The sequence below is a fragment of the Athalia rosae genome, chromosome 1 (assembly GCF_917208135.1).
Source record: "Athalia rosae chromosome 1, iyAthRosa1.1, whole genome shotgun sequence".
Lineage (NCBI taxonomy): Eukaryota > Metazoa > Arthropoda > Insecta > Hymenoptera > Athaliidae > Athalia > Athalia rosae.
In genome coordinates, this window is record NC_064026.1 from 24459327 (window position 1) to 24478704 (window position 19378).

The 19378-nt window shown below is 41.8% G+C and overlaps 1 long non-coding RNA gene across 1 annotated transcript; it reads left to right on the forward strand.

The window, feature by feature from the left end:
• Nucleotides 1–1852: 1852 nt before the first annotated feature.
• On the forward strand, nt 1853–5295 carry LOC105690927. The gene is made up of 2 exons (XR_001103323.2): nt 1853–4387; nt 4845–5295. It is a non-coding gene; the product is annotated as an uncharacterized LOC105690927 (long non-coding RNA).
• Nucleotides 5296–19378: the final 14083 nt, after the last annotated feature.

A 19378-nucleotide genomic window follows, 5' to 3' on the forward strand; every position in this document is an offset into this window, starting at 1 on the left:
CACCGCTATTATTCGACGAGCGCGAATGATGGAGCAAATGTTCCCCAAACCTTCTAGATCCTTCGATCACTCACGTGTGTGCTAAAATTAGTGTCCCAAGGGCGCCTCATGTGCGCAAAAGAACGTTCCCGACGTCCTCAGCGGACTCCCATAAGATCCCTCGTATACGTTGCACGTACACGTATTCGTCGATGCCCAATTCGCAGTTCTTTCTCCTTCTTCTTCTTCTTTTATTCGAAAATCTGCACCGCGAGTATTTTTAACGATGCGTCGCGGAAAGGGTGATGCGCTTATTTTGCATTAGACGATCAGCTTCGGATTACATATCCGCGTATAACTGACATATACATGTAAAAATTTTCCAAACGTTTTCACGATATTTATGTACACCTGTGTTTATACATATATGTATGTCTTTTCAAACGATGCAACGTACTCACCGGTAAACAAGGCATCGCGTTGGACAAGGTCACGTCCACCGTACGTAAATACCGTACGTATTATAATTACGTGTCAGTTGACAAATAATTATCAGTGATTACTCACAGGCTTGATACACCTATCGCGATCACCGATTTTCCCGAGGTGGACGGCTTACGAAACAACGATCCAGATGATACAACGCGTAATCGGAAGTGTCGTGAAAATGCGGGTGATCCTCGCGCCGGTAAATTTTTTTTATTCGCGGGTGAACGAAATTCCTGCAAGTTTCGTCATTTTCACAGCTTCGAGTTTTTCATCCTTCTTCACCTTCCGTTTCTCTTTTGATACACGTATCGCCTCCACCCATGCAAACGATTTTGTCGTCACGCCCTGCGCAGCAGACTGCAGTCAAAATGCGTACGTGCGGTAGGATGCGTTGACAATTCTTCCACCTCGAAATCACGTGCGTGGCAAGGTGACACTCGGGTGGATAAACATCCTCGAGGACCAAGGACCCTCGATATAGTACGTTCTCCCGATAATTCGCTATTCGATTTTTTTTCTGTCCCTTTTGTCTCTTTTCTTTGAATGTATCATTTGCGTGCCACACAATAGGTATACATACAGCGCGTCGCTATATTATACGTAACGTCTATACCTACGTAGATATCATTTACATACCTGTGTATTTTTCAATTTTTCGTCTACACAGGAAACGGAGAATCGAGACCGTTCCGATTCGACCCGAATCGGGCGCGATCTTACATCGTTTTTTGGGCGGACGATATTTTTTTGGCCCCGGCAAAGAACGCGCGGCCGTGGACGCGGCTACGGAGACCGCAACGTACCGTTTTCGAATGATAACAATTATAATAATCATAAGAACGATCGAGATCTTCACCGTTCATTTTCAATGAATTGGTCTACATATTAGAATCGCGCGACCGTTGCTGCAGAACAACTCGCCGATCTATGAGAATTATTGGAAGGTCAATTTTGTACACGCGCGGCTCGGTTACCGTTAGAAATTCAACAAAAGAACGTTGAACCTTATCACATTGTATTCGCGATATCTTTGTATCGTCATTTGTCATAGGATAGAATCGATCGGATCGATCGTCGAAAGTATACCTACTATACACCCGTACGCCACGTGTACGAAATAGTTATGGAATTTTGAATACAACGATCGGAATTATTGCATTTTCCGAAGCGTATTCTCATTGGTGCTCGACAACCGCATGTGCACTTGGCAAACGTCCCATATACCCGCGAAAAAATCAATTAGAGGAGAACAATCGTTCACGCTAGACGTCATTCGCGAGGGTGACATCGCGGTGAGTCATATATGTTGACATGTTTCTTGTTTATTTGATTTTTTTCACCCCGTCGCATTGCAGGAATTCCTCCAAGGTCGCGTCCTAACGAGCTTCGTCTTCTTATTTTGAATTCATCTTTTTATTATACCGCGTAACAGATTTCGTATCATCATCGCCCGCGCATGAATGGGGCGTAATTCTTTACCTCTGATTCACTCTCGCTCCCTACAGGATGATTTGTTGGTTCTTCGTTGATTTTTTTTTTCCACGTATCGTTTGACACTGGGTTCGAGCCGATTCGTTGTTCCAGGAACCGCGTGATGCTGCAGAATTGCAGGGAGGATGCATCGTGTGTACGTATAAAATGTAAATAAAGGGGGCGAAGGGACGACGCGTTGGAACACAAGTCTGGAAAAGTACGTCACCACGTTCGGATCCCCCTGATGACCTTCGGAAGACCTACGTCACTACGAAGTAGGGACTACGCGACGTGTGTCACATGGGGGACAACGCGTATTATATGCGGGATTCCTTCGTAAACACGTGATACCCGTGCGGAATGTGGAGGGTGAGCATTTTTCGGGAATAATGATGACGTATCGGTGAAAAAGAAAGTGAAAAACCGAAGAATAACATAAGAGGCATAAATCGTAAACGGTATCTAGTTTTCAGGTTTTATATTTCGAGTCCAAATTTCGATTACTAACGATGCGAGATGCCGTTAATTATTGCTGATGTTATATACACGTATATTTGTTTTTTATCGATTTATCTTTCCCATAATCTTGACCCGGATCACAATCCGGTTCATGGTCGAGTCATGTTGGAAATTTCATATGTGCATTCTTGGAAGAATTCAAATTATGATCATCTGCGTTCAGCGATATGTGGGCCTATTTTCTCGAGGGCTCTGCTTCGAAACAATCAAACTTTCATTATTGAATTAGCCAGCGATGCCTGTAAAGGTGTCAATTCAATTGACTCGCTATCGAAGTTGATTCGTAGGCCATCCGACGCTCTCGATACAGAGAAAGGAGAAGATTAACGGCGACGGGTGTGAAATATTCAATAATACCATGAAAATTAATTGCGAAAATATTCTATTGGATGTCTAAAATTCGCGTACATAATTAGAATAGACGGTGTGTAACGTGGCACGGCTGCTTTTGCGAAAGTTATCACAACGAAGACAGTGATCAAATTTTGATCGAATCCACGGACGAAAAAAAAAAAACTAAGAAAAGAGAAAAAAAAAAATGGAAAAAAAAGGGAAAAAAAAAAAGAATCGGCGGGACAGCAGCGCGAGCGGGATTGCCCAATCACATAGACACGCGTATACATAAATACGAGGTGTACATGTGTAAGTGTGCGTCTCGATCATCGAATGTATTAAATTTTATGTATCTGGGTATTTGGGCAGTCTCTGTTTGGTAACCTTGGGCCCGATTGTGGTGCCAGTGGCAGCGATCATCCCGATTATTCGGTTCATTGCTATGCCATTACGAATCCCGTGCGATATACGCGAAGGAGCAGCCTGACCGGGCGGTCACAAATCGACGTCGAACGTTTCGCGTCTTTTTTTAATACCAGTTGAATTTTTGCGCAACACCGTGACTCTAGATTCGTCGGAGCGAATCGACAAAAGTTTTAGATTTTCATCGATTTCAACGATTCTGCAAGCCTGTAACATTCACCGTAGGGCAATGAGATTCTGCAACGGAGTTTAGCTCGGATTAGACTACTTCTCGCCGAGTCCTCGTAGATATATGCATATCATCCTCGGAAAACACGACAAGTTTCACGCACGCTGTCGGCCCACGTCACGCCCATCGTGACGTGGGGTCGGACGGCAAAAGTAAAAGGAAAAGCAGAAGCGTCGATCGAATTCAACGACGAGAATTCATCTTCGAAATTTTTCTATCTACCGATCGACCGTCCGGCGTACGACGCGCTGCGGCGCAGGGCGTAACGCCGCGGTCGATTTTTCTTCCGAGCAAAACGGAGGGGCTCGGGTTGATCCCAAGTGGTTTTTTTACATACGAGTATCATGAGTCCGGTATACTGAAAATAAATGTCGTGCGCGGATCGTTAGCAGTTGGAATCTGTGTTTCGGTGTTTCGAAGTCAAGGTTTTGTAGCAGGTTCGCCGTATGTTGCTCTTGCTGCCGTTGATGCTGCTGTTGCAGCGCAACTCGATCGGCGGAATGCTAATGCACGATCCCGCAGATTCGGGATGATGCGAGAAGTGAGAATACGCGTCGCTAAAGACCCGTCGCAGCCAACCGATTCCCGCAACTTCGTCGGAACCCAACCTAACCTAACCCTCGGACGAATCGCGATCGATTCGTATACCCGCCCTCGCTTTCAAATGAAAAACAAACGATATACGCAGATCGCAGATTCAACGCTCGATATCTCGATTCGCTCGAGCGGAGATCACGTCGTTTCGTCTTGAACGAAAGATGTTTTCCAGAACCTTCTTTATCATGATAACCCCGGAACAGAAATCTGACGTCCGTCTTTAGGCTTCCAAATTAATTTTCCAAATCAACAAAATTTGTCAATTTCATAACAAACACCCGGATCCACACACGTTTCGAAAAGAAAAGCAGGAAGAGAATTTTCCTAACCCCCTGGATAATCATGGTAATTAACCGAGAACGGGCCTCTCCTATAAAAATTGTATTGCCATCGGTCTCGATTTTCATCGATCACCTTCGTCGCCGGGCTCATACTTTGAATTGTAATTTCTATGCGTGAACACGAGTAACGTACACAAGTGGACCCGTTATTCATCGCCGTTTAGACATTATTTGCCTATGTAGAAATCTACTCTACGCGTGCGGTGTTGAACTTTCAATAGAAATTTTTGTCGTAACCAATTTATAGCGTTTGACCTCGGTATATCACGCGTTGAATTCACGACGCCCTGTCTTTACTTTTTCTCCATCTGCACGAGCCCGATATTTGCTTTAAAACTCGCGAAATCGCGCGTGCACGATAATTTCAATATCTCCGTGTAACCTTTGGCGTGGAATTGTTTAGCAAATTTTTCTCCTCCTTTTTCATCACCCTCTCTCTCCACCGAATTATCTTCCACCAGTCCTGCTGCCATCAACCGGGATCAGGTTGTCCCGCGAGACCGAGTCCTCCCGAAGGTTGCAGATTCAGTTCTCCGTCAGTTCCGAACAATTGTCCCGAAAATTCGGCGAGAAGGGTCTGCATCGTTCCCCCGATAGACCAAAAACCTCATCACAAACCTTGCTGCGTTAGAGCGTACGGGTCTCCCTGCGAAGTCCACCGCCAACCCCATCGAACGATCAGATTCACCGACGCCGATATCGCCATGCAATATTGAACAACGAACGAACATGATGGGGCGAAACGATGCGATTAATCTGTCGCTGCTGCGAATCATTGAATTCATTTTGAAAATGTTCGCCATAATCGCCGGGAACGAAATACTCGTCAAATTCAGCGTCGTCTGACGAAGGATTTGTATTGCGTTGCATACTTTTTTAACGATTTCAAGAAAAATAAATTTTTTTTTTCGATCTCTGTTTTATCGAACGATTTTCATTATTATCATATTATCATCACCGTTAAGCAACGAGGCGAAACCCCCGCAAAAATTACGTATGTACGTAATACATGAGGTATGAGTAAATGACCGAGCCTAATTACATATATATTTGTATATCGAAATAATACAACATATTGACAAAAACACATTATGCAATACGTGCCTATAGTTACATGAACGGTTTTTTCTCCTCTCTCCCTGTCTCTCTCTTTCTCTCTCCCTCTCTCGTTTTTATTATGCATCAGTTTACATGAACGCATAACGAAACATTGGAACGTTTTAACGAAAAGGGGGAAAAAAAAAACAAAAAAAAGACGACAAACTTTTTTTTACAAAAAATATAGAAAAACGCAAACAACATGAAAATAAATAATAATTTCACCGAAAAAAAAAAAATGAATAATTGCGAAGTCTTGACACTTGCAGGGATGAGAAGCGTGCGAATAATTTTGCCGCAACCGCAAAATTATAATCAAGAGTATCGATCAGTAATATTATAGGTAAGTATGTTTAACTTGTATATCTTCATTATACATTTCTGTACATTTGTAGATACGTATACGCATATATTTTTTGATGATATCATATTGAATTCGGGCGCGTATTTAGCCAGATTCTTGCACCAACCAGATGACGTCAGAGGCTGCATTCCGTGGAACAAAAAATCTCGTTGAGACAGGTCATGGTTCTCTTTTCATTTCATCGGCTGCAACGGGCGCGGACGGACGTCACGCGCTTTGATGAAAAAAAAAAAAAAAAAAAAAAAAAAAAAAAAAAAAAAAAAAACTGACAAAATGGAAGAATCAAAAAAACAAAAAAAACACCGCCGCTGCGGAATATTGGTCCGTGTATAACTTGCATTTTTTTTACATCGGACGGCGTGGGTATATATGGGCGTGATTATTTATTATAGACATTCTCAACAACCCTCGCGTGATTTTTCACATCGTTTAAAACATAGAAACATTTTATTTATTCATTTTCTATTTTATTCTGGTATCATGAGATGGAAAATATATTAAACGGGGAACATGTACGCGGTGATCAATCACCTCGGTCGTCAAGGGCTTTGGAAAGCTTTGGGCTGACGAATTCCTCGTGATATAATCGATCTTTTTCCTGCATCAAGGTTCGATGAACCCTATTTTACTTTCCCCCTGCTCAGGGAAACCGCGGTCCGAAGAAATACACACGAAAAATGAAGCAAGAAATAGAAAAGGCAAAGGAAAAGGAAGAAAAGAAAAATTCGAAGGGAAGATTTCGGCTGTGCAACCCTCGTCACAAAATCCCGTCGCCTTTCACGTTAACCTCCTAGCATACGCATGATGTATACCTATACATGTGCATCTATAATCTACCGGCGGACGATTATATGGTGTATTAGATCCAGACCCTGCACCTGCATCACCGCCGCTGCGCGACTATTGTAAGATTAGGAAAGATTTATTGCCTCGCGTCCGACGCTTTACGGTTCAAAAGTACACACAACTCTTTCGCGGTAAAGGGTAGAGGTTGAATTTATACAACCTCCTTCTTTTATTCTCTTGAAAATTTAGAAAAAATCGAAAAAAAATGAAAAAAAAGGTCACTCGGGGAGTCCATTTCACAAACCACAGGGCTTTTATCACATACTGTACTCTATAGAGTGACACGAATTGATTTCGCCCTCGATTTTTATCTAATCTAAATGAATGGTAAAAAAAAGAGCGTCTTATTTTTTGCCACGACGGTAAAAAGCATCCAATTAACTGTCTACCTATTATACGCGATAAGGGCTATACGTGATAAATTTCGGCAGTTTTCTTTCAAAGGGAAGCAATTATTGGACTCTGACCCAAATTTTTTCCCACACTTTGAGAAAAAAAGTTTTTTTTTTTCTTTTTCCGTCTAGGTTCGTTAAATTTTTATTTTCACGTCGGGATTGTTATATATTTCGGTAGAGCATCTAGGATCAGTCGGAGAGGTCGTTGCTCCCGAATTCCAGATTCTTCTATCCCTCGCCGTAGAATTTCCAAAAGTCCGGCGCAACACCGTAGAGTGTAGGGGGCCGATCTGGTTGGGATGATAAATTCTTCCCTACCTCCGACCGACGTCCCAGAAATTCTCCGACCGCGACCTCTGTAATAACGTTACTATCAAACTGAGGATCATTTTGGTGGTAGAATAAAATTATTCATCTCTGTTGTAAAAGAAAAAAAAATAAAATAAAAACAAACGGAGAAAAAGGGTTGCGTCCAACGAACTACCGAACCGACGTTATTATGAATGATGCAATTTCCAAATGGTCCTTCTTGGAATTAAGGAAAAGATACAATGACCTAATGATAATATAAAATCATAAAGCGTAGAAAATTCTTTTTTATATTACAACGATAAATTATTTCGAATTATTATTTTCGGGTAGAATCGAATAGGGGATGAAACGTTGTAATAATTCTTAGAATTCTCACATCATTAATCGTTGGAAAAAAGGAAAAGAAGAAAAAAAAAAAAAAAAATACTCGTAGCCTGTTTTTCTCGACTTTCTAGACTATGGGAAGATTGTCGGCGGGCAATTGACTGGCGAAACAAACAGGATAGACGCGTAGCGTAGTAAAAATATATGTCCGTGCTTACCAGACGCGGGAAACCCCGGGGTTGCTGGTAGCCTGTAGGCGTCGAGACGCCTGGCGCCGTCGTATCGAACGACCTCGCTCTTTTTTGTCCGTGTACTATGCATGTATTATACCTACCTACCTACCTACCTACTGAACATTGCTCTTCCGTATTTTATTTCTATCCCGACGTTTAAACGGAATATGATTTTGCTATGAATATTTATCGTCGTCGTTTCGGCGGGTTTATCGTAAAAACCTTCAGAAATTTCAAATGTGTATCTCCCGCTTGGCGTACGCTTGACTTTCCGGGTTCGATAAAAATATACATATACTCATAAGTACGTATGTACACATACGTACACCTCCATATGTTGATCGGAACGCTTAGATCACGTGTCGTAACGTTCACCTTCTTCATTTTTATCCGCCTGAATACTTTTTTATTTCACGTGTATCATGCTGAGGACAAACTAAATCCTTCGATGGTCTATTTTCGGCCCCGCAAAACTGACCTCTCTCATCGCGAGCTTCTATTTTGGGGACTGCGGAAGACCGAGTCGCGAGGTCGGATCAATGAATATAGTAATATATTTGGTAATACGCGGAAACAAAATACGGAGGTAAACCGCAAAGATAAATTTCCTTGGCGCTGATCGTGCAGGTGAACCGCGTGCGCCGAGAAATCTGTCTGTGCGAGACAGCTGGGGGAGACGCTGCGATGCGCTTGTTTTACAATATTCCATTATTTCTTTATTCGATAAAATGTATACGGATCGCATCATGATTCAAGGCCGAGGTTATCGGAGGTTGAGAAATCCGAAAAATCTACAGTTTCGAGATGTACGAGGTAAACTTGTCCAAGGCCCTTCGCTATGGGCGAAGAAAAGCCAATACGGTTTTTCAATCGCTGTGTATAAATTTGATATTAAACGAAACACGGTTATACATACGTGTATAACTAATTTTACGATGAACTATAATTTTGGTCAAGGTCTTGCTTCCGAAGGGACCGATTATCACCGCGAATGGCCACGCGACTCTGATTAGGGCCAAGGCCAAACCCTAACGATGTGGTATATGCCATAAAAATTCTTCTACAGTTTCCGTTTTTCCTTTTGTTTGATTCTTTGCTTCTTGTTCGACTGGCCAATGACCCGTACCGATTATCGTTATCCAGCTAATTGATTTTATCACACGGTTTATTGTATATCGTCTATCTAGGTATATCATGTATAAAAACTCGGTCACCCGGAGCCCGAAGCGTTCCAGTTATCGAACAATTAATTAGCCGCAGCATCGAAGCGTTCGCAAAAGTTGGAAATAACAATAACACCGATAATGCTATCGACATCGGCGAACAATGAAAGATTGTCTAAAGGTCAGATGGTGCAGTGGTATGACTGCACGGAACTGGGTGGTGCAGCGGTGGTAAACTATAGCCTATGCTGAAATCGACACGTTACAGTTGACCATCTGAGCAAACTGAACATCCCTGCGGGAAAGGTGACCCTATGCAGCGTACCTCGCGAGGTCAAAGTTCATCATCTAGGGCACGTGCAACCCCAACTGCGGCAGCTTCGCAATGTATTTCATACACAGGTACTCGGCATCGACCTTATTCGAAATTACACCGACGCGGTGCGAGGAGCTGAAATCTCGTCGACGGGACATTCTGCAACGATGATGTTTTTTTTTAATGACGAATGCGTGGAATTGGCTGATCATCGACACGGATTTTGAATTTATTCGCACAATCGCGAACGATTCGAGATAACGCAAAAATTAATAACAACATCGAGGAACGCTATTCCCGCGGTGCATTTTAATTGTTAGATTTCTAGGTGAAGTGCAACGGCGGCTTCTTTTTTTTCTGTTTCTTACAATCGGTCACGATCATTCTCCAATAAAATTTCATACCTCGTTAAACTACAGCGTTATTCCGATATGTGACATCCGTTGCGCCACGCCCGCGTCAACATATTCAAGGCCACCGTGCTTATTCATAAATCAAAACACTTTCATTCATCGACTGTATGTGGACTCCGACGAGATTCGCACCTTGTGCCTATGGGTATACTTACACGTGGTACTATATGTATATATGTATGGTACTCACGTATGTACGAATGTATATACCATAGCCGGGTGGTATGCGGTGGCTCTCACGGGTTTGCTAATTTCGTGAAATAACTACATCCTTGTATCTCATGATCCTGCAGATGACAAATCATTCTATCGCCAATGTATTTGTCTTTGAAACGGTTACGCCCGCTCGTGATTTTTCAACAAATTTTCGGACGCGCATCATTTGTCATTTTCGCATTCCCCCGTTAAATTCTGTACGCGTACGACAACGAGAAAGTCGATCTAATGATTGAAAAGATGAGGATTTTTAAGCGCGGTTTTTCCCCGTGGCAATTACGTTTATGGTTGCTCACACGCGTCTTGAATTATACGGCCATCGGTGTGAAGTTGTCCGTGATATTCGTACGGTACACTTATGTCCTCAGCTAATAGCGTAACGTCCGTCCTGTTACATCACCTATAAGCACCGATCTCACGCTCACCGTGTCAAGGACACGAGCAGAAAATTCTCTCGATCTAAAAATTCCTCTCACACTTGGTTATAATATACATATGTATGTACATACATACGGCGTATACCTGAACGACGACGTTCCCCTCCACCACCTTATTCGTACCTACAATATCAACTCCGCTGTATCAACGTATGTACGTACGTACGTACCTCCACATCATCTTTTTTACGGTCAATTCCAATGCAGAATCGAAGCGTCGCGACAGCGGATATACAGGTGAACGGTGAATAATCGATCGCCCTTATAATTCGGTTCGTTTGAACAAGTGTTCAGATTTTCCCTTCTCGCCAGTCATGGAACACGGCACATGTAGACGCCAATTTGTACGTATTAGGGCCGATGGACTTACATCGACACCGAAAAAGCGAAACTGGACTATTAAATATGTATTAGGACCTCGAGTCATGTAGTTTGAATATCCGCATGGTTTATATTCGACTCTCAAAATATATAAAAACCGACCGCACGTCCAGTCTTTGAGGTAATTGCTGAATCAGAATTCAATTTTCGATCGAGGAGATCATCGCCCTGCGTGTGTACCTGCTGCATAAGTACGTCAAAAACCACCGAATGCATATAACGTGCAAAATAAATTATAGGACGCGAGCTTGAAGAATAAGATGAAGAAGAAGAAGAAGAAGGTAAGAGAAAATTTACTAATTATGCAAGCGCGTACTTCGTACGGTTCCGAAACGGGAAAGTGTGCGTGTAAGCCAATGAGCAACAAGAATCAGTCGGCAGGATTAATTTAAGGCACGCATTTAAGGCACGGTCTTATCGCTTGCGTAAATTCGACGTTTCGTTTGAGGACTCGGATTTAAATAGCAGTGCTTACCTATGTAATGAACCTTCTTCACGTATGTTACATAGGTATGTTCCTCGGCGTGCAATGTATGTATGTGGTATGTTCGGACAAACCCGGAATACAAAAAAGGTATGATGTGAGCAAAAGCTCCCACTGGCGGTCGGTGTACATACGTGTATGTATATATGTATCATACCACGTGCCGTACAAAATTTCGCAATAATTTGAAGCAGTGATGTACATACATATATACTAATTCAATCTCTCGTGGAAATGAAATATTTTAAGTGGCCGTTATGTAAAAGATAAATAAATAAATGATTGAAAAAAACTGGAATCTGGCATGAAATTTTGCAAATTTTTCCAAATGCTTGCGCATTACACGAGGCATTCTTCGGTAAGTTATATTATATTCGCAAACGCGTTCGATCGATGATATATTGAATAATATGGGTATTTAGCTGATAAGTAAAGTATTAGGATTCCCACTACGTTATTATAATTCCTTTTATCGCACCGGTCGCGCGAAGAATCAGGAATGAGCGCGGCTGGATGTAACCCAACCAAACCATCACCACCGACGAAATTTAACTTACGAAATAACTTAACGACCATTTTGAAATGACTTTGGCATTGGGGACCGATGGTAACGAAACCTGACGCACGCAACGCGTGTACCGGTACGAATCTTAGGAGCGGTTACGTATCGAACCGATTATTCAAACTGTCCTCACGATCCCACCGAATGACCTATTAATGCATCAGAAAAAGAAAAATCAAGGATAGAGGAACGACGGTCAGGCGCGAAGACTGCAGCCGGTAAGTTTGACTGTAGTAGAAAAGCTTTTATTTCATTTAAGAGATGCACACCCGACGTATTCGATGATTTTAGCTCATCTGACAACGAAGTGATATAACGTCAAAGACGAGTTCTCTCGCAACGGACGGTCCTTCGTGTATCAATTTGCACTTTGAACAAGAATCGTCAACGAGGCGAGTTACAGTTATACCCGTGCAATGAGAAAAAAGAATCATATTATACTAACGTTTGTACAATAATCCATCTATTAATAGCTTTTTACCGCACGATGATGCAGACTTGTAATAATGATTGATCGCACGCCGATCCGTCTATTATAATTCTAACGATGAAAGATGCAAGCTGCATTCGAAGGCCTCGGCAATGAACTAGATAGAAAGGAACTGCAGTGTGTCTATAAGGTTAGTATCACATACATTGTGTTATATGTACTTATTATAGCCGTGATGACCGATGAATTAAATAATGTCATTCTCATGGATTATAATGATTCCTCGCAGCGGTTCTCATAATTCTCCAGAGCGGTTCGCGTCCTCGTTGATTTTAACTCGTAGAATTAAGAGAATGAAAGATAAAAGAAAACTGCGCTAACCAATTCTTGATAAAAGAATTATTCAAAGAAAATTGTAAAATAGGTAAGAGGACGTGATATAAGAACGCCGGTTCGACGATGATGTCATCTTCAGATTTGACAACTGGATTTCTATACAATTGAAAAAATGAAAATCGGAATTATATCATCTTATGAAGATTTGCAAAAACTTCAGCGTAATCGAATGATTAGAAAATAGTGTTACGTTGCTCAAACGGTTTGATAAGTTATCTGAAATCCGTGAATTGTAGAAATTGTAAGGAAACATGGTAATTCGTGATTGTTTTTTACGCTTATTTCTCTCCGGTGTTCGATATATCGGAGTTCTGTTATGGAAGTTTTCATGCTTTCACGATCAAGTTCGAGTTGCAGAGGCTGTATCGACATTAGTGCCTGACATTGGCCACGAGGTATAGATATATGTATATATCTATAAACTCTGCAACTCTCACCACGTCATTCACTCTCGGGTCTCGATGCTCCTATGTCGCCGCTCATTCGTGTTCACTCTCTTTTACCTCGTGCAGGAGTTTCAAGAAGACCGTACTCCGTTCAACACTTGCAACGCTCGCATCGTTAAAAATAATGGGGAACGGAAAAAGTCAAATAATTTTCTTATCCGATCCATTTGAACCAATTCTTTCAGCCGGCCAATGCCGAAATGAGATCGAGAAACGGTAGAGGTCCTCCGCCAATAGCTGCGATGGTCCCTGAAAAGGATAAAAAAAAAAAAAAAAAATGAAGAAAATAATACTAAAGCGAAGCGCGTCCGACGAATAGTTGAAATCACCCACTACGAAAAAACGCCTATACCATAGAATATCGGAAGCCCCGAAGCACTTTTGAATAGTAGTCTTATAACAACATCGAACCGCGAGGATACATAAGTCGGCCAGATATATAAATAAAGAGGTGCAAGGAGTGTTGTCGGTGCAGTCTGCTCCACTTGCAGCACTTTCATGACAGCTCGAGACTTTCGAGTTCTCTCACTATATGACTTCTTTACTTTGGATCCGCAGAGGAGCCGCTAGCGCCCGTCTCAATTCACGTCGCTCTCTAGAGGTCGTTTTGTTAGTCGTCCAAAGGAAAGGGGGAAGGAGGGCTCTCCGACCGAACTATCCGATCTATACGTCAATAACATTATAATATGTTCTGTAATTCTGTAAGGATACGCACGATAGCGGAATCGCATAATTATTGGCCCCGAGAATTCATCGTGTCTCATATTTTATTGAAATTCTAACGATGAAAAAAGAGATTCATCTTGGCTTAATGACGCGTGCAAAAATTCAAGGTAAAAGTTACCGTTTACCAAAATTACGATCGTCGATTAATTCCACCGAATATATCAGGAGACTCGGCATCTTAATTTATCAATCCAAATTTCTAATACCGTTTATTTTGGATCAGGGTGTCATCCGCGGAATCATCGTTACGACCCAGTGAATTTACATGGTCGAACCCTGCGTGGGTACAAGACACAAAGAAAACCCAAGAAAAGGCGAGGAGAATCCCCTCCGACGACTTATCTGAAAAACAGAAAAAAACAAAACAAAACAAAACTAACAAAATTCAATAAAAACTCGAGATAGTGGTAATAATAATTGGGCCAAGGTTACACGAGTGAACCAAAACGATCCTGCGGGGGTCATTCGCCTCTGCCGTTTCATACATTCAGGAGTGGCTATAATACCGCGAGTAAAGCGAGTAAGAATCAAAAATAGCCGAGTAAATTACCGCCTCCAGGGTAATGGGGTGAAGAGATTGCAGTTAAAAAGAGGGGGGGGGGGGGGGGGGGGGGGGGGAAACCAGCTGTATGTGGGTCAGTTGCGGGCGCGCAACCGTCGCTCACCATATATTAGTAGTGTATAGCCGATGATTTTCAAAATACGCGTCCCACTTTGACGCGAGTACTTTCACGGTCAGTAACCCGGCGCAGTGCGAGTGACCAGGAATTATCTTCATCGTTTATTTATTATTTATCGTACGCGGGACGAGAAGAAAATTTTTCATCTCAATTCTGTGAAGCAAAAACAGCAGAGTGCGAAAATTTTTAATAATTGTTCACCCACCCGCTCGCCATTTCACTTCCATAAAGAATTAAAAAAAGCCGTACCATTTCGCGTACGCGTCGTCCTTTCTTTTGTCTCGTCAAAAGTTTTTGTTCCGTCACACGGGTGCGACGACTAAAAAATTCAAACGCAGAGGCACATAGATCTCAAAAACTAGACGCTATTGGTAACGGGGATTCGCAGCCGACGCGAGATTTTGCGCAAATTTTCTGCTCGGAGATATTTTCTTTTTTCGATTTTTTTCTTTTCGAGCTGCTCTGATGAATATGAAGAGCCTGTAGCCTTGGCAAGGAACTGCACTCTGCAGCATCCTAGATTATACGCTATATAACACATATATATGTATATACTATACTATACGAGTTATATACATCCTACGTAACCAAACTGGCTCCGGTTTGCAGAATTTTTCAACAGTGAAATAAGGAGACGGGCTGCAGCTGGTTGCGCGAAACTCTCGGCGCGGTATCGTATGGTACGAGCTCTCGTTTTCAGGAGCAAAAAAATGCAACTGACATATTTATCTTATACATACCCAAATGTACAAACTAACGCCCGCTGACTTTTTGCTACCATAGGCTCTGTTTTTTTTTTTTTGTTTTTTTTTTATTTGCGTTTTTTCCTTCAACTTTGTTCAACTTTTTTTTATCTTCAACTCATTTTTAATGGCATAATTTCGCCAGGTGTTTAGCGCGGATAACTTCGGATATTCAGCTCGTCGACCGATGCCCCGCCATCGCCGCGCAGTACTGGGTAACATAATAGGAGAAATTTTAATAGTTAACGAGGTAACCTATTTAGCGTATAGGCCGTAAGGGAAAATGTGCAGAGAGAATCCCCTCGATCGCGGTATATCGTGAACTCATATACATATGTATATAGCATACATAGTGGTATCTCTATAGCAGAACGAGAAACGCAAAAAAGGCGCGAAAGACTCGGATGACAAGAAAGTTTGGACGGGACGACGTTATAACGTACAGTATATGTATATGTAATCTGTACACTTGGTACGTATTTGTGTACTGCGTTTTATATCGCGGTTGTCACTGGGTCGCAAATACAAACAAATAGAGTCGGACTGCACTTATTGTCAGTCCTGCCGGTGGATCGTTGTAGAAGAGGGAATACCGATAATGATGATGCCGCGGCCAAGATTTAAGTCAATGAGATTTTCTCATCGAAAGTTGGCCTACTCTGTCGTCAGAAATTTATAGATGGAATCGCGAAAACTCGTCTGATTATTCGTCCCTTCGCATCGCGCGTTTCAATTCAAACGACTCAAACATTCATTATCAGATCCAATCAGACCTGAAATTTGTGTCCTGAGATTTTTAATTCAATCAGATCCGTTGGAGACATCGTTTGATCCGAACAGATCCAGTTGTCATGTTGGGCTAATTAGATCTAAAACAAAGATTCCGGCGAAAAGAAATAAGAAGCGAATAAAAAAAAATAGCTTCGAATCAATGTATGTTGAGATTCGAAACGAAGCAAAAAGAGGATAGAAAAAATGAAGAATCATCCTTAGGACGACCGTGACACGGCCAGTTCGGATCTACAGGGAAGTTGGATACGACTCGTCATGGTTCCGCTCTTGATGTTGACAACTGTCTATTCTTCTTACTTGTTTCATCGCGGCTCAGGAAACTGCCTACTAGAAAACTCATGTCACGGGATATAAACCACACGAACAAAAGTTCAAATATACGTGTATGTATTGGTATCATACAGAAGGAAAGGTAGAGAGCCAAAAAAATTCACTGTGCATAGAATAGGTATATTCCCCGGGGATCAAGTAAACAACTATTTCCCTCCATGAGAAGAACGTCGATATAAAGAGAACGGATACGAAACTCCGGTCCCCATTCGCCGAGTCACTTTTGATAAATTTGTGGGTACAAAAAATGAATAGAGGAAAAAGAAAAACAAAACAAGATCCCAGGCGCCACAGATCGTGAATAATCAACTATCGGTAGGTATGGGCGGTCGTAGGTATTGCGTTTGAAATACTCTAGTCGCGTGTCGAGACTCAAGGTGTTTTTAAACCGAATTCCGATTGTGTTATCGAACTCGGCAAAAAACGAGAGGAAAATAAAACGAAACAAGGGACTTTTATTAGCGCCAATAACATGACGTTTCCGATCTATCCACCCCGCGCACCGCAACAGCTTGTCGTATCGTTAGATTATCACTCGTGTTACAAGATTGCCAGTATTTGTTCCTCGAGGATAAAGTTGCGTCGGATGTCCTCGCGAAGGATCGACGGACATAACTATATACTTATCTATATAAGGTCACCCCATGATCTACCCGGAATCCGAGGAGGATCGAGACTCCTTTCGTCATCCCATACACCCATGCGAGAAGTCTTCTCACGCAGAAATTTCGTTTTCTTTCCTCCTTATTTTGTTCGTTACCCACCATGCAGTCTCACGCCTTGCCGACGTTATTGTGATTACGGAAAACCAGAGATAGTTCTAAACTATTCCGAGGTATAACGACGCACCTGTGGTATTAACATCGACGCTAAAAAAAAGTCTCGTGTTCTCTTTTTTTTTTTCTCCTCATTTCGAACACCTTGTTTGTAGATGAATTCGCCGAGCGTGTCGACTTGCGTTCATCGTGTTGCAGGCTGTGATTTCTGTATGAATTGGTGGTGGATTCGAATCTGATCAATTGATTCTAAGCATTCTAATTCCAAATGGCTACGGCCTCGCAGACCTTCACGCACACACAGCGCTGAACTGGTTCGATTATACTATACAGATACATACATACGTATAATGGAGTATCGAGTAGTTGCCATATTAACCTACCTAGAATATAGCGAATGTTATTCCTTCTTTTTTTTTTTCTTTCTTTCTTTTCAATGAAACCAATAAAAAAAATATGGATAACAAAGAGAAAAAGAAAAAAGCGCCGCATATACATTCAGCTTTGGCTATTGACCCGAAGATCGGGCAGACCATACGCCCGGTTAATTAATACAGATATTTATTTATTACTTCCTGAATAATCTTTGGTAGATCTTTACAAACGATAGAGACCATTACATTCCGCGATGTTAACGCCGCCTTGTTTTTTAAAAGCGACAATCTAGTACCTGGCTCTTTAAACACAATCAGCCGAGGACCACGCGCGGATTCCTCTACGCGATACTTCGCGCAGTTTAAACTTCACGGGATTGTTCGGATCGGGTTGTCTGGTATGCGACGTTCTCGTAATTTTTTGTACAATTCAGCCGTGTATATTTTTCGAAATATCGTACGTAACGTGCGTTGACCGATACCGTCGGTGTGAAATAAACTGTCGGCGAAATAATTAATTTTCTTCGGAAGAAGCGCGAAAGTGAAAGAGATTTTTAATCGACGATTTATGCACGTACGTGTAATGTAATCATATGAGAATCGTGAGGAAGAAATGCCGATACTGAAAGTGAAACTGTGCAGAGGGAGACGACGCTGGTGCAGTTACAGTAAATCACTCACACCCGTGTATATTCACGGCTATAATTTTCTAAATATATACGTATGTACCTATGTATACATACGTATGTATATCAATGTATATATACGTATTGTATATACATTGATTCGTACCTTTACGAGCATCACGCACGAGTTCTAGGTAAGGACAACGCTCGCCGTAATCAATGGATGACGCAACAACCTTGTAGCGCGACTTCAGAGGTGCTACAGGACGATGACCAGACGTTCCGACAACGACCACTACGACGGTAATTCCTGGTAAATACAGACCTACCTTATACCTACCTGTAACATCTAGTCATTTATTTTTCATTGTCATTGGCAGGATGTGAACACGTGCGGGACGATTAAATGAAACTAAAATGAATTCGAAGAGCAATATTGTACGTAAAGCTAACGAGTGAACAATCGATCGATAATTGTTCTCGTCGTAACACCATACCGCCATCAGAGGGTTTCATTTCACCTCTCCAATTCTGATTCCCTGTTGATGTAATGTTGATTCCAAATTGATGTAATTTTTTTTATATTCGTGATCTGATGGCGATAAATAATGTACTTGAATTGCTCGTGACTGCCGAGACCAATGGAGCTGATTTAATTGAGTAAAAACAATTAAATTGAATAATTAATCTTCAGCAAGCTTACTCGGAACCTTTTTGCTCAGTTTTGTTCATTTTTTTTTTTTTTTCATGAAATTCCAACGAAAAAAACTTTCGTTCTGCTTATTCTTTTGAAGAAACGGCCGATACTTATACGCGCATGTTCTCTAATTCAAACATTGTTCAGCCGGATACCTTATCGTTCACAAGAGAAGCACACAATTTACAATTAGTAAAAATCTGAACACCGTGGGGGAGGGCTATATTCCTATATTTCAGCAGCCCTTTTACGGAGTAGGCCGGGTTTCACATAACCCATCGATCATAATCAGTGACGTATGACACGCGAATTCTTAGTTTGATTTTCGGTACATCGTGGGCAAATAGATTCATCGCTTGTATGAATTGATATGCCGGTCGAGAATCGCTGCGGCAAACAGAGCGTTACCAGGGAATCAATATGAGCTGCGTCAGA